Below are 14,303 nucleotides of genomic sequence, written 5' to 3'. Positions count from 1 at the left end.
CTGAGCTCAGTTGTTTGAGAAGCTCAGTAGTGTGCTTCTTCCAGTTCAAGTTGTCATCAATGTAAACACCCAAAAATTTGGAGAAATCTACCCTGTTAACTGAGAGCCCTGTTCATATGCTACATCAATTGTCAGTATTACTCTATTCAGTGTACAGAACAGGATATAGTGGGTTTATTTTTCAAAATTAAGGAAGAGTTCATTTTCTGAGAACCACTTAATAATTCTTTGAAAGACATCCTTAACAATATCTTCAGCTGCTTTTTCTGGGATGGGATTTATTATATAACACTCGTGTCACCTGCCAAAAGTACTAGTTCCACTTGCTGAATGTTAAGTGGGAGGTCATTCACATGAATAAGGAACAGCAGAGGACCTAAATTGAACCCTGTGGGACTCCCTTTGTGATAACTCCCCATTCACTAGAATTTACCACCCTCCCAGCATTATTTGTGCTATTCAGCACGTGCGATACAACTCTCCAAAAAATTAAGCGACCTAAATGCAAAGGATGTAAAGGATATTTTAAAAAATTCTGACATGAATTCTATTAATTAAGGTATCATAGTACTGTTTAGTGTAAAGAATAATGTTCCCTACAACCTTCATGTAATGAAAGAATATTTTAATAGAGACCTCTGACCTCTATATGTTCTAATACTACAATAAAGGTAAAAATATTTACCGCGAGCGTTACTGATTGTGTCGGAGATGGGGTTGACTTCGTCTTGCAGGCTACAGGCTAAGAACGACGCCGTGCGACAGAATCTTAAAGCTTAGTCCATAATGATGATCGAACGTTTTGAGGCACCTAGCTGTCACTGCTCACCAACAACACCTCTCTAACCAACTCAATTACCAAGTTGGCGGCGCGTTAACGGGACCGTAGGCGGTTCTGACACTGCGCAAGTGTAGAGAGGAAGGGGGAGAGAAACATTGGGGTTCCCCACGTAACTCTCGCGAGCCAGGGCTGCCAACATGATGCGCTGGCGTCCTTGCTGGTAAACTCGGAATGGGGAAGTGCTGCTACCGCGTCCCGAACGCTCCGGGGCACATCGCGTGTTACTGTGCGCAGAAGGGGGCTACCGACAGAATTCGTGATGTTAGACGCAGTGGTTAAGGCTCTGCGTAGTGTGCTTGTTCCTTCCCGCCACGTATTATTTCTCAAACATCACTCTCACTTAAGACACCAATCACAGGCCTCACTATACACGGATACAAATAAGCGTTGGCTCGGGTGGTTTCGTTAAAGAATGCCGTGGCGTAGTGTACTTGGTAGCTTACGAGAGTGTGTTCACGTTCTGCCGATCAATATATTAAATTTGTAACAGTGGATTTGTGAATAAAATATGTTGCATCATTATGAAACATCATCCTTGTAGCGGTGCTCTTCAGGATGACTGTTAGTCGCACTGAAAAGAAGCACTGAAAAGACAGTGGAAACGTCGTCGTTTACTTGTGCTTGTGTTTGCTAATGATCCAGCATAATACCCAACATGATTTCATTCAAATCTACACTGGCTGCGGTAGCCCATGAATTTCTCATAACCCCAGCTGTTGAAAAGCATAATGTTAGGAAGATTCCACTTACAGCTGGTAAAATTGTTGTTTATTAACAAACAACCGGTTTCGCGGCTTAAAGGCGCATCACCAAGTGCAACCTACACGGTAAAAAGCAAATTACAGTGTCACAACATTTTTCGGATATTAAAATTAATAAACGAATGTGTAAAATATACTTACAACGTTAAAATCTCATAGGGATAGTCATCGCTCCTAGTCAGAATTTACAATTCCGGGAATGTCGTCAATCCTATGTCGAGCGAAAGGTAAACACGTGTTACATTCATAAAAATCTAAAAAGAAAATATTTTATAATGTGCAGGCGCTAAAAGTTTTAAAAAAGGCCTGGTTGGCGATAAAAACTGTCACTGCTAACATGATTAGTCGCGGCACTGTTCAAATTATTATGTGGAAAATGTCAGGTGGCAGTGTCTTGCCGCTGTGAACAGCAGGGTAGCTCGGTGCAAGGCAAGGCAAGGCAAGGCAAAAAGGCGGCCTACACGAACGACAGTTTTACCAGCTGCAAGCGGAGTTCTTCCTAACATCATGCCTATGAACTTCTGTTAGTGGATTGGTACCTATATACAATAATAAACTTTTACTAAAATTTAGCTTTTACTTAGCTATAATTGATTTGTTCAGAGTGCAAAAGAAATGAATCTTCCTTGTGTAAATAAATGCAGTTCTGCAATGCGAAGTTAGCATTCAGACGAAAACAGAATCTAGCTTGCCTCTGAGTACTGAAACACAGATTAGGCGTCTGCGTGGAGTGTCACGGAAGAATTACAGACGCCCCACCGGGTTATTATCCGCAGTAAATGTGCCTGATGTGCAAAAATTGAACACCGGTAACAAATCAAAATAGCAGATTAACGTATCCCGCCACTAATCGTGCTTTAATACTAATTTATTGTTAATGTTGGACACTCGTACATTCTCGGAAATGAAACTCCAGTTTAAATTTGCCATTTGTTTGCCCTGCTGTTACATAGGATTTGGGTCTGGCTAATTAATCCGCATAATTTATGGGGCGCAAGATACGTCACTGCTTCATTTTTGCATTTCATTTTTCTCTTTTACGACGCTTCGGCAAATGAACGGATCTGCTAGGCACTATTGCAGAAAAGTTTTCATTGTATTTTATTTATTTAGTTAGTTATTCATTTATCCTTAAAGGATTAGAGCAGACCAATGTTGTACACAGACACAGTGGTGGTGGTGGTTGTTGGGATGTTTAAGGGGGACTAAACAGCGAAGGTCATCAGTCCCCCAACAGACACAGTATTTTTACATCACAGTTACTTAAGAAATGACAATAATTGTACAATAAAAATAGTAATAAAATGGTGTTAATAGAATCTAAAAGATTTGCACGTGTCTAATTGTGAATAACAATATCGACTCAGAACAAAAATCCTTAGTACTAGAGATGCTACTAATTATCCAGATGCTGCAATTAATTATAATAATAATAACAATAATAATAATATGTACAAAAGTGATTTTTTGCGATAACGAGTTCTGAATCAGCTGAGGGCATTGGGAAATAAAGAAGATCTGTTTGGAAAGAAGGATACTTGTGGAAATAAGGAATGCCAACAAGCTGTGCTTTTTTAAAAATTTATTAATTACGCGACCATTTTCGACACTACATTAGTGTCGTCTTCAGCCCACTGACCACCAAAAATCACAAAAACATACAAGTATAGCAAAACGGTTATTTGAAACATTAAAACACTTCTATGAATTGATATCTGTAGTTACATACGTACTACATGCATGAATAAAAGCTGTTGTGTCGATAGTGATAGACTTTGTTAAGACAAAATAGAGATAACACACCGAAAAACCGAGAGAGGTACCTTATTTCTTGATTACAGTATCATGAACATTTGCGCATTACTTATTTGTTTTGTGATTTCGGATGTACAAGAGCCTGAAAATGACACTAACGAAGTGTCGAGAATGGTCGCATAATTAATATATTTTATAAAATTACGGCTGTTTCTACAAGTTTAAGTCTAGCCGCGGTCCGACGTCCACTTTAGTGATGAATCACGTATAAGGATACTTACTTGTAATGGGTTAACGGGTGCGTACAAGATCAAGGCAGACATTATTTTACGTTTAAATATTAAAACCACGACATCCTAGGATAACGGTAATTTCACAATCGTCTCACTGCCTCTGTTACTGTTCCCACTGCAGTACTATTTACACATGTGTATTCCACCATACAAAAATTTATGCATTTAGGCCCTGTCATAGCGTAAGTTCTTCGTAACAATACCTTCCATTAAATTGGTAATTTTGTTTTTAACTTTAACTGAAAAATTATGTACTGAAGCTGTAATGTGTTACAAAATACCTATTAACAGTATACTTGAAAACGTCTTAAAGCCGCAATTATACAATAGTACGAAAATAAAAGAAAAATTAACAATTAGAGTCATCATGGAGTTATTTGCGACCGCTACGGTCGCAGGTTCGAATCCTGCCTCGGGCGTGGATGTGTGTGATGTCCTTAGGTTAGTTAGGTTTAAGTAGTTCTAAGTTCTAGGGGACTGGTGATCTCAGAAGTTAAGTCCCATAGTGCTCAGAGCCATTTGCACCATTTTTTGGAGTTATTTGAAATGCCATAGCAGCCGTGCATTCAGTAACAAAGAAAATTTTTTGAGTTTACCTAAGAAAAAAGAAATAGAAAATTCTGTACGTGAGAGTTCTACTGAATTTTCGTGTTATGACAACTCCGTTTGCTTTTAGACGAGCGCTGTAAAGTGTCAGATGCCCAAATTTGCAGTTCGATCACAAACACTTCTACCCTTCACGCCGCTGCTGCAAATGCTGGCGGAATACTGGAAGTTACGGAGTGTAAACTCCAGGTTTAAGTAAAATTTACGACTGTTTGTATCCACAGATCAACCGGTCTTTGTCCACCGACGCAGAAACGAAGAAATAAAAAAAAATCTGTAAATCCGGATTGCGTTCATTAAAATGAATGGCCCGGTGGGCTCTGTGGGAATTTCTCAAGTTCGCCCCAATGGCGCTACCCCGGATGTGATCCGCGATGGGGAGGGGTGGGGGGGGGGAGGGGGGGGAGCAGAAGTCGCCGTGGCCGCTGATTGGTCCATTAGGACGGACAACGGTGGTCCATACCTCAGCGTCAGCACACATTTCCACGATTCGGCGCTCCACTGCGTCAGCAGGGCGGCGAATTTATGTTCCCAACTTTCACTGGCTACCTGCTATTGTGCTAGGCACGTTACGGTTGAAATGCAATCTCAGAAACGTCCCTCATACGCACATTTCGCCTGTTTGTGACTCCGTAGTTTATAGACGTCGAAGGAAATGAAAAGGAGGCAGTTCAGAAGAGAGTGAGACAGGATTTCAGCCTAACCCCCATGTTATTCAATTTGTTCAGCGACAAAGCAGGAAAGGAACGAATTGAGAAATTTGGAAAACTTATTAAAGTTCAGAGAACCGATATAGAAACATTTGGGTCATGTTCAACCAGAAGCGGCTAGGGAATGGGAAGACACGTTGAACGGAATGCATGGCGTCATAAAAAGACTTTCTAAGATTAAACTAAATAACTAATACAAGGCAAGTGGAGTGTAGTCTAAGTAAATCAATCGATCGTTAGGGAATTGGATTACATGAGATGATCAGAGCATTAAATGAGTAAAGTAACTCCAGGCGAAAAAATTAAGGAGGATGTAGAATTCATATTGGCAGTTCATTCCACAAATAATTCGTATCACACGCTTTTGGTTTCGGAAAGTTTAGTTTGGTCTGTCGAGGTAATCCAAAAACGTTACGCCGTCTGACATTATAGAATAAAAGTAAGCGACATATGTCAACTTCTTATTTTTTGTACGTCACTTATGTCTGACAACATTCTAATAAGAAAAAAAATTAAATTAGCTAGGTGTTTCCGAAGTACTATGGTGTGCTCCACTAAATTTAATTCACTATCACATTGTCATCCCAAGAATTTAACACTGTGAACCTCTTCTATCTGCTTGTCACCATATGTTAAACATGTGCTGGGAGGAAACTACGTGTGTGTGAGCATTCAAAGTTTAGTGACAAGTAACGCGCTAGGAATCATTTATTAATATCCATGAAAATTTCATTAACTGCCGCTTCTAAAACTATACTTGCTTCACTATTTAATGCTGCGTTTGTATAAACTGTAAACAAAACAAACATGGCACCCTGGAAATGTTACTGATGAAATATCTTCACTATAAACAATTAAAATTAAGAGCCCTAAGATGAAACCTTGGAGGATACCACATACAATTAGTTATTAGTAGGACAGCTGAGTAATGAGTAACAGCTTAAATCAGCTACCCTTATGACATACTTTGTTTGCGGTTAGCGAGATGTGATGCAAACCATTTTGTTACATCATCTATATTAGTAAATCGCTATCCCAAAACCCGGCACCAGTTGTGTTTAACGGCTTCCGGAGGCAACAGGAATGTGGTTTTCAATAGTTAATTATTATTCAACAATCGAACATGGCAGTGCTTCGCAAGTGCTAAATAGGTATAGGAAATGAACACACATCCTAAATTCCTTCCCACTGTGTGCCATCTTCTCACCCTCCCTCTCTTTCCGTACATCTCTTCCTTCTCCCACCTCTCTGTGCGTAACCTCCCCCCCCCCCCAATCCCTTCTCTCTGTCTCTCTCCTCGTGCCCACCGCTTCATGTCCATTTACGTCTGAATATTCAGTAGAGTATAGTGTAAAAATGTTAAGTAAATGCTTAAATATCTTTCCGAGATTTTTTGATAACAACGTTTCCCCTGAAACTTCCTGGCAGATTAAAACTGTGTGGCCGACCGAGACTCGAACTCGGGACCTTTGCCTTTCGCGGGCAAGTGCTCTACCATCTGAGCTACCGAAGCACGACTCACGCCCGGTACTCACAGCTTTACTTCTGCCAGTATCTCGTCTCCTACCTTCCAAACTTTACAGGAGAGCTATTATAAAAACATGTGACGGCAGAACTGCCAAACCGAACGCAACATTTTTTTTTTCAATTTTCTTTTTCGAATCAAAAAGGGCATTATGATGTACACTTACGAATACAAAAAAAAAAAAAAAATCAACCAAATCGGTCGAGCCGTTCTCAAGTGGTGATGTTTCACAATTCATTTTAATTCCCAACTTTTCAGATGGATTGTCCAAAGATTTTCTTTCGTACAAACCTTGTCCTCACAATGAAGAACGCAAAAAAATTCATAATCTATTTATTAAGACTTATAATAGTTTGTTAAACTTTTAACGCAATAAGTCAAGTATTACAGCCAGAAACTGTGTGCTTATCTTGAAACAGCGTAATTCGCGGCGCGCATTTACCAGGACAGTGTTCATCCAGTGTCTGAGAATGGAAACACTAGCAACTTCCAACGGACTTCACAGATAATTTCAAACCCCTAAAAAACTTTTTCTCGCTAGTACCCCCCTACAAAATGGAAACGAGAAAAGTTTATCGCAGACTACGTTTTCGCTGATGATATAGTTACACGTTAGCTTCAGTCATGACGTTTTAATTTATTTATAAATTATAGAGCGCAGCAATCAGTTGTCCTTTTCTTGTTGGTTTTATTACGCAATTACTAGTGCAATTATCAATGCAACATTTTCTAATTTCGATGCATGTAGGTCCCTGTTGTTCGGGCGTCAGTCACTGTTCTTTGAATGAGTAGTATTCAAAGAACTGTGACTGACGCCCCAACAACAGGGAACTAACATGCATCGAGATTAGAAAATGTTGCATTGATAATTGCACTAGCCGAAATCTGGATTTGCGTAATAAAACCTAAAAAAAAAACGACGACTGATTGCTGCGCTCTCGAATTTATAAATCACGTAACAGTCGCTGAGTGCACCAACTTTCCTAATGGAAGGTAACTTAATGGTTTTAATTTATTACTTCATTACCAGTAATTCTATTCGCACTGATTTTGCTGACAGTATCCACATATAACAATGAATATATCTGAAAAATTATATCATTATACGACACACAGTTCAGGAGATATGACGTCATAAACATTTAGAGGCATGAAAAATTAGCTTTTGCTTAAAATGGCGTGGAAATTACCCAGACTCTGCTCACTCAGTGTTTGATGTTAAGAGCACTTAAGCGACTTCCAACAATCTTCAAGCATCATTTAAATCATTTCGTCGAGTTTGTTTTGCTTACATGGTTAAATTCCAATATTTAACACATTAACTAACGTGTAAGGTAAGCAGACGTTTGAAGCTGTTCTGTAGATAAGAATTTCGTTTTTTAAAGAACCAGGGTTTACTGGTTGTAACCTAATTTGCATAGAATCAATATTGTGATCTAGACTGTCAAAAGCCTTTAAAGGATCACAGAATCTACCAGTGGCCCAGTGCTTCCCAACATCTCTGCAACCATTATCCGCAAGTGCAATCAGATATTAGCCAGAACCCCACCCCTCCACCCTCCACCATCAATAGCAGTGCCTAACTAAACTTCAGAATGAAAAAGAATTTTTTTTGAACACATTCATTCTTGAAATGAGGCATTTTAATTTTTTAGGTGTTTTATTAAACTATAAACTATAGAGTCAACAGCGAATAGCACTTATTAGTAACAATACTCTCGTTTATAGAATGAAGTAGCAATTCTCAGTGCATCGCGAGTGCTACCTACAACTTCGCCTCAGGAAAGAAAGTTAATTATCCACAGTAGACACTAAGAAAATGCTTCCGCTGCACTACTACTCCTCGAAGCGACTCTTCCTTCGCCAATTCGCTGCATCCCATTTAAAATCAACAACAATTGGTCTAAGTACAGTCCACACATTTTAATTTGGTTGATTTCAACCAAATTAAAATGTGTGCACTGTACTTAGGCCTATTGTTGGTGAAGTACTTGAATGCTACTTCTGAGATGACACAAAGCTGGAAGACTTCTGGCTGCCACTGCCTCGTGTCTTACCTCAGTCACTAATAACAATAATAATAATAATAATAATAATAATAATAATAATAATGTGTAAGCCTTACAGCAATGTAGTAGCCATTACGCAGTGTGATTCCGTGATGGTGTTACAAACTTTCAAGCATGATGCAGAAGAGTAAATGAATCAATTTGAGGTAAGGGACCCTGGTCCGGAAACGACCGTGCCGGAAGCTACAGTAAAAGCGAAAATCGTTCTGAAACCTCTGACAGTGGAATACACATGTACTGGTATTGTCGTTGCAAAAATTGTAGGGTAGGCAACTTTCAGAGATCATAGTAGTTTGGGTCAGAAGGAAAATAAGTATCCAGTAAATGTTGGCTCTAAAAGGGATTAATTAAGATCTGCGTGGATTTGTTCATCTTCGCTGCACTGAAACACATCTGTTCTGCTCAACAGGTTACTCCTTTGTTGTGCTGTTAATTAGTTCGCTTATCTGTTAGGCAATTTCTGGTCCATTGCGGGAACTACTAGCAACTCGGAGGATGTGTTTTTATGAGGTATTTAAGCATATGTGATGCACACGTCTCAGTTTTACTGCCATACATGTATGCTACAAAGTATGTTTGTAGCGGTTGGACTGTATAGGGAAGGAGATGCTCGTACTTATTTCATAAGGTGTATCCTCCACCACACTGCGTCACGCGTTAATGCCAGTATTTAAAATAAATGTAATTACTGGCAACATAAATAATTAGTATTACAGTATTTCGAAATAGTGACACTAGTAATGACCTCTTTAAAAAAAAATTAGTTTCGTGACCGCAACACAACTGAATCCTACTCAGAAAATAACGTTTTACCCGTCAGGGGGTATTTACTCCTAGGTTGGGAACCATAACCATAGCCTGTAATTTATTGCTTAATGAATTGAGCATAAAAAACGAAAAAAAATTATCCTATGGCATTGATAGCCAGGAGACCCCATGTGGGGGATATCGGAAGTCGACTTGCAAGTCTTTTCAGTTGACGCCACTCTGGGCAACTTGCGTGTCGATGATGATGATGATGATGATGATGATGATGATGATAATGACAACACAACACCCAGTCCGCTATTGGAGATAATCTTCGACCCAGCCGAGAATCGAACCGGTGCCCGCTGCTTGGGAATCAGACGCACTGACCACTTTGCTAAGGGTACGGATAATTAAACATATTCTCGTTTTGAGTGTAAGTAGCGTTAACAATGGGAACCGTTTAGAAATCGAAACTGCAACTTTTACATGCATTTTGTAGTCAGGTAGTTAAGGACCCTCTCGATATACTACTTTTTTCAAACTTTTAGAGAATGTTAGCAAAACTGAAATTCGACGAAAGCTTGACGTTATTTCTGTATCTTATTTATTGCGCAAATGCTTCACGTCAGCACATTTCAAGCTGTCGGGAAATGTTACAGTGATAAATGACTGGTTACACGAATAATTTAGTATGCTACCAAATTCTGTAAGAAGTTCCACAAAACCTCTCCGGCAGTGGTGGAGCAGTTTACTGTGAAGCAGATGTGTTCATGCGGTCTGCTGAAAGGCATAAACGTCGGAGCGGCTGCACAGCGTCACGGAAAACGATATGCAAAAATGTTTTGAGCTGTGGAAGGAACGAACAGAATCGTACATATACCCTGATGTGTCGAACGTTGAAGGCTATAAAATAGTTTTATTGAACTCGCCGCTGTTTTCATAAATCATAGATCGACTACCACCAGTCGATGTATTCCTAATGGATTGCTTCACATGAAAACTGATTTATAAACTATAACCCAAAAGTCTGCCTAATAGGTTCTGATAACAGACACTTTTGGCGACTGCATGAAATTGCTTGAAATTGTCATTCTTTTCGTATATATCTTTTTCCTTGTACGTACCAACTTTCTTCGTGTTGTTAAAGTTTTCGTAGGTTGAATTTCTTTTAGTAGTTATCATCATCTTTACTAACATGTATTGGAAGTTAGAGACACCTCTTATTTACAATGACGTAACACATTTTGTGAGACACAGTTTTCGTAAACTAAACCTGCAGTGCGAGGTATGAGAGCACTCCTCAGCTTAATTTTGTCCCTCTTTGGAAAGATTTTTGAAGCAATTTATGTATTTCAAACGAAGCAAGACATCAAATACCTGGCCGGCCGGGGTGACCGAGCAGTTCTAGGCGCTACAGTCTGGAACCGCGCTACCGCTACGGTCGCAGGTTCGAATCCTGCCTCGGGCATGGGTGTGTGTGATGTCCTTAGGTTAATAAGGTTTAAGTAGTTCTTAGTTCTAGGGGACTGATACCCTCAGAAGTTAAGTCCCATAGTGCTCAGAGCCATTTGAACCATCAGATACCTGTATTCTGAAAATTACATAGTTTTGCTTAAAAAACAGTATCTTAATTACTATTAATTAATTAATACATCGGTAATTCTTGTCCAGGCGAAATCCAGTATCAGTTTCGTAATTGATATACACTCCTGGAAATGGAAAAAAAACACATTGACACCGGTGTGTCAGACCCACCATACTTGCTCCGGACACTGCGAAAGGGCTGTACAAGCAACGATCACACGCACGGCACAGCGGACACACCAGGAACCGCGGTGTTGGCCGTCGAATGGCGCTAGCTGCGCAGCATTTGTGCACCGCCGCCGTCAGTGTCAGCCAGTTTGCCGTGGCATACGGAGCTCCATCGCAGTCTTTAACACTGGTAGCATGCCGCGACAGCGTGGACGTGAACCGTATGTGCAGTTGACGGACTTTGAGCGAGGGCGTATAGTGGGCATGCGGGAGGCCGGGTGGACGTACCGCCGAATTGCTCAACACGTGGGGCGTGAGGTCTCCACAGTACATCGATGTTGTCGCCAGTGGTCGGCGGAAGGTGCACGTGCCCGTCGACTTGGGACCGGACCGCAGCGACGCACGGATGCACGCCAAGACCGTAGGATCCTACGCAGTGCCGTAGGGGACCGCACCGCCACTTCCCAGCAAATTAGGGACACTGTTGCTCCTGGGGTATCGGCGAGGACCATTCGCAACCGTCTCCATGAAGCTGGGCTACGGTCCCGCACACCGTTAGGCCGTCTTCCGCTCACGCCCCAACATCGTGCAGCCCGCCTCCAGTGGTGTCGCGACAGGCGTGAATGGAGGGACGAATGGAGACGTGTCGTCTTCAGCGATGAGAGTCGCTTCTGCCTTGGTGCCAATGATGGTCGTATGCGTGTTTGGCGCCGTGCAGGTGAGCGCCACAATCAGGACTGCATACGACCGAGGCACACAGGGCCAACACCCGGCATCATGGTGTGGGGAGCGATCTCCTACACTGGCCGTACACCACTGGTGATCGTCGAGGGGACACTGAATAGTGCACGGTACATCCAAACCGTCATCGAACCCATCGTTCTACCATTCCTAGACCGGCAAGGGAACTTGCTGTTCCAACAGGACAGTGCACGTCCGCATGTATCCCGTGCCACCCAACGTGCTCTAGAAGGTGTAAGTCAACTACCCTGGCCAGCAATATCTATGGATCTGTCCCCCATTGAGCATGTTTGGGACTGGATGAAGCGTCGTCTCACGCGGTCTGCACGTCCAGCACGAACGCTGGTCCAACTGAGGCGCCAGGTGGAAATGGCATGGCAAGCCGTTCCACAGGACTACATCCAGCATCTCTACGATCGTCTCCATGGGAGAATAGCAGCCTGCATTGCTGCGAAAGGTGGACATACACTGTACTAGTGCCGACATTGTGCATGCTCTGTTGCCTGTGTCTATGTGCCTGTGGTTCTGTCAGTGTGATCATGTGATGTATCTGACCCCAGGAATGTGTCAATAAAGTTTCCCCTTCCTGGGACAATGAATTCACGGTGTTCTTATTTCAATTTCCAGGAGTGTACATCATGCTAACATTTTGTTTGATTTTTTTATTTTGACGTTTTTCTAGAGATTTTTGTTTCGCATGTTTCCAGCTCTTCCACTATTTGTCAACTCAGTTCAGCGTATGTGTTGTAGATACTTTTTGCTTGCCATCAAAACCTGAAATCTGTGAAGGCACCTCCAGTATCATGTGAACGCACTAAACTGAGTGTATAATATGCGATCAGTATAACTTACATTTACATGACACTTAATTTGATCCATAAGTCACGACGTAATTCCGACTTAAGGCTTCTCTGACACCACGGGAATGACGTCATTAGCCCGTAGTAGACCAACCCCATATACGACAAGTAAAAACACGGTAGTTCCTAGTTTGGGAATCTTCATTGTTAATTTTGATTTGCATAATGTCATTTTATTTTGATAGTAGAGCTCCAAATGACCACCGCAAAGTGTTAATTTCGTAAGTAATGAAATTCGACTATTATGTAACAGGACGGAGTACAAGAACTCGTCTTTAATGGTTCAAAAGGCTCTGAGCACTGTGGGACTTATCAGCTGAGGTCTGAGTCCCCTAGAACCAAGAACTCCTTAAACCTAACTAGCCTAAAGACGTCACACCCGTCCATGCCCGAGGTAGCATTCGAACCTGCAACCTTAGTGGTCGCGCGGTTCCAGACTGAAGCGCCTAGAACCGCTCGGTCACATTGGCCGGCCTCGTCTTTAATGACTGAGCGCCATGGCACTGTGGTAAGATGCTGGAGTACTGCTCGGAAGATCGGCGGTTAAAATCCCCGTCTGACCATAGAGATTTCGCTTTTCCATGATTTCCTGAATCGCTTAAGGCGAATGCCGGGATTATCTTAAGCACAAGCTTAAGCTTGCTTAATATAAAGGTTTTGAATGATATGTTAATAATTAAGTTTTTCCTCAACATCTCTACACCGTTTTAGTTCATTGTATTTCATCACAATAAAAAACTTAGTAAAAAATTGGCAGCTTAGTGGTAAGATCTTGCACTCGTATTTGGGAGGAAGACAGTTCAGCTCTTTGTGGGTTCCGTAAAACCTCTAAGATAAATGCTGGCTGGTTCTTCTTAAAAAGCTCATGGACTATTTCCCCGTTTTGTGTTCCATCTCTGACAACCTTGTCGTCGACGGATCTTTAAAACCTAATCTTCCTTTCAAATGTGTCTTAGATCCAGTACTGCTGCATGTATGTCTGGTCGTCGTCGTAGTTTCTGAAAGAAAACTGTTAGAGTGGCAGTGAAATGATCGTATTGACATGTTATACCACAGGTGTACGTCATTTGTGGCATCATTTGGAATCCCCCTCTTGCAATTTCGTCATGGTATAGCAGTATTTTTTCCGCTGTTAGTAATGTACTGCATTGCAGTTCCATCATTTCCACTTGACGGAGTGGTGGGAGGGGGCGGAGGGGAAGGGGGGGGGGGGAAGGAGGAGGGACATATCACCCTGACAAGGTCAACATACCTAAGACATCCTTATGTCATTAATTACTCAATATTGAGAAGAAAAAACGGAAAATAGGACAGTCTGCCTGCCAATCCTCTCAAGACAAGGAAATCTATACAATCTTACGATATAAATGAGAAAAGTTGGTTCCATTATGCCAGCACAGCAAACTTGGCTTAATTCATTCAAGTGTACTTGGCGTGTACGACAGCTGTCATAGAAGTTTTGGGATTTAGTTTTGAGGTATTATTTATATTCCTCAAACAACATTTTCTGTACCACATTATTTTATGTATGACAAACAGGACACTTCATTAACTTAGAAATATTTCTGTTCGTTCAACAAGACTCCCAAATATGATGTCAAAGTCGAACTAAATAAGAAACTGGTCAAACTTGTCTGTAA

Source organism: Schistocerca nitens, chromosome 2 (genome assembly GCF_023898315.1).
Source record: "Schistocerca nitens isolate TAMUIC-IGC-003100 chromosome 2, iqSchNite1.1, whole genome shotgun sequence".
Classification (NCBI taxonomy): Eukaryota; Metazoa; Arthropoda; class Insecta; order Orthoptera; family Acrididae; genus Schistocerca; species Schistocerca nitens.
This window is presented reverse-complemented; position numbering follows the sequence as displayed.